Below are 2,510 nucleotides of genomic sequence, written 5' to 3' on the forward strand. Positions count from 1 at the left end.
CCGTGACACGCGTTAAAGTGAAGTCCACCCCACTAACGATCTCTGCTCCTGACTCAAGGCGTCTGCTCTGAGTGACCTCATACCTAATTTAACACACGGCGAACAAACCTTAATGGAAGGTGCTGATAGCCGGAGAGTTTTCCGAAGCAACGTGATTAACTGGACCCAGTGAAGTCATGCCGCTGTGTGTTTTCTGTCTGCATGTGTGCTGAAAGCAGCCGGTCCCAGTCCTCTGCGGGGCCACGGGCGCGGGTCGAGGAGGGGGCTCCTGCGTCCTCCACAGCCCACTCGCCCTCCTGATTAGTTTACAGGGCTCTCATGCAAAATTCGGCCGCCGGGCTTCGTTTTCCGCTCATTACGACTCGGGTTCGGTCTCCCGGGTCGCCGCGTTTCTCTGCCGAGACAATGCGGCGTGGTGTCGACTCAGCACTTCGTCGCTCTTCCCACGTATGTCCGTTTTATTGACTGTTGGAGAGAAGGTTCAGAATACGTGACATCACCACGCTCTGGGGGTTGATGGGGTCGTACCCAGAGGGGCTCCCGTCTATTTACGTGACATTTCTCAGCTGTTTGGGTGCTCGGACTAATAACTGTACTACAAGTAGAAACAGTTCGGACGGATCCCGGTGTGATCATTACTTACAAGCATGACCTCATGTCGTCCAGAAATAAAGCTGAAGTTGCTACTATGAGCTCATACAGAACTCCTGGAAGTTATTGTTAGGCTGCCTGGAAGGCGACCGCACGTACAGTAGACAGGGTTCTGTTCCAGGCCGACTCATGGTGACTGACCCACAGACGTTTCACCCACTGGCCCACTTCTAGCGCGCCGGGCACATAACAAACGTCGCGTGTCGTTGAGCAGGAGGAGACATTAGAGGAGACGCACTGCCAGGCTAATCTAATCGAGCTACGGCTGCAGTGTGAGCGTGAGTTAGCTGGAGGTGCTCGGCTCGGCTCGGTAGCAGGGACGGTTCTGATGAAGAGGAACCCACTGTACAGTAAGTCAAGAAAGGAGGAGGACACCACAAAACCCCCACGTGTGTTTACATGTGGTTGTCACTGCTGCTTTGGTCACTGAGTATCAGTTTTGATTAACAAATATGTGAAATTGGCTATTCATGCTGACCGTTCCCACCCCAGGTGCAGAGCGGTACCGACAGTATGTTATGGACCTTCTCTGGGTGGCGTGCGACTGTTCAGACCGTTTTACAAGCACTGTAAATTAGGCAGATGCAGGACTTTGATCTGGTTTATGTTGGAGAGCTTTTGGACATCTGTTTATGATTCAACGACCTCAAGTGAAGTCCACAGATGAGAAAATAACAGGCAGTCATCTAAGACAATCTGATATATATAATATGTATAAAACAACCACATCTACTACAACCTGAAGTGGGCTTTGGGAATTTGCGTTCCACTGTGTTCTGTTGGACAACAGTGATGTGATGTCTGCCTCATTTCAACTGTAAGCTGTGTTATGGTAATATGAGGTGCAGTATGTGATTCAAGCCCGAAGTCCTCAGAACATCAAGCAGCATCTCTGAGTCACAACGTCGGCTGAGCATAATTTCAGCTGTAGATGATTACTTATAAACTGGGCCCTGGGCGAGTTCGTCTGCAGTCTGCCTCCACACGGAGACTACGCTGTGGCCGCTAAGCCCCTTTTCTTGCACCGCTGAAGCAGGATGTCAATAAAATCACCAAAGCTTTGGGTCCAGCCAGACGGAGGAACCGCTCGCGGGCATTTTTTGCACGAAGGCCCTCGTGAGTTCGGCGCACATATGCTGAGCATATTCTGAGAATGCGAGCTTAAAATGGAATTATGTGTGCAGTATGTTGATGGAGCAGCTGCTTTCTGACTCCGCTACCTACATTAGGCCTCAAAGTCGGCGTTGTTGTGTGTTTGGTATTCAAGGAGAAACACGTTCTGTCTGGACCTAACAGCTCTTTCGTTATTCTTCGCTTCTTACTGTAAATCCTTTTAAGGGTCAGAGGTCAAAGGGGCCGCCTGGGCAGAGGGGTAGCTGGAGTGAGGAACACGGTGGCAGTGACTGAAGCGAAGGCATCCCCCCCGGGGAAAAAGGAAAGATCCAGAGCTGATGATGTCATAGGGAAAGACGAGGATGCGGTCGGTGAGCAGAGGGGAACACGGGGAAAGAAAACGCAGACACATTTGGAAGACATTAATGTTCAACTGGATTTCTGCATATGCATCTACTTACTGTACACATAGATGGAATCTGATCGTGAGTAGATTAGTCTAAATCAAAGTGTATGGGCAGATATTGAAACCAGCCAGCCTCCAAAAACAAGATAAATGAAGTAGTTTTACCGTGTCAGCAGAAGCGTGAGATCCCACCGCGGGGGAGGTGACTGGGGTGAGGTTTCAACCAGCAGGTGTCACTGGTTGTCTGCAGCAGCTGGGCGGATGGCAGACAGATCCAAAGCTACTGATAACATGTCAGATGTTATCGGTAGGAAGAAAAAAAAAAAGTAAGAGGCCCATC

Source organism: Betta splendens, chromosome 22, assembly GCF_900634795.4.
Source record: "Betta splendens chromosome 22, fBetSpl5.4, whole genome shotgun sequence".
NCBI classification, from domain to species: Eukaryota; Metazoa; Chordata; class Actinopteri; order Anabantiformes; family Osphronemidae; genus Betta; species Betta splendens.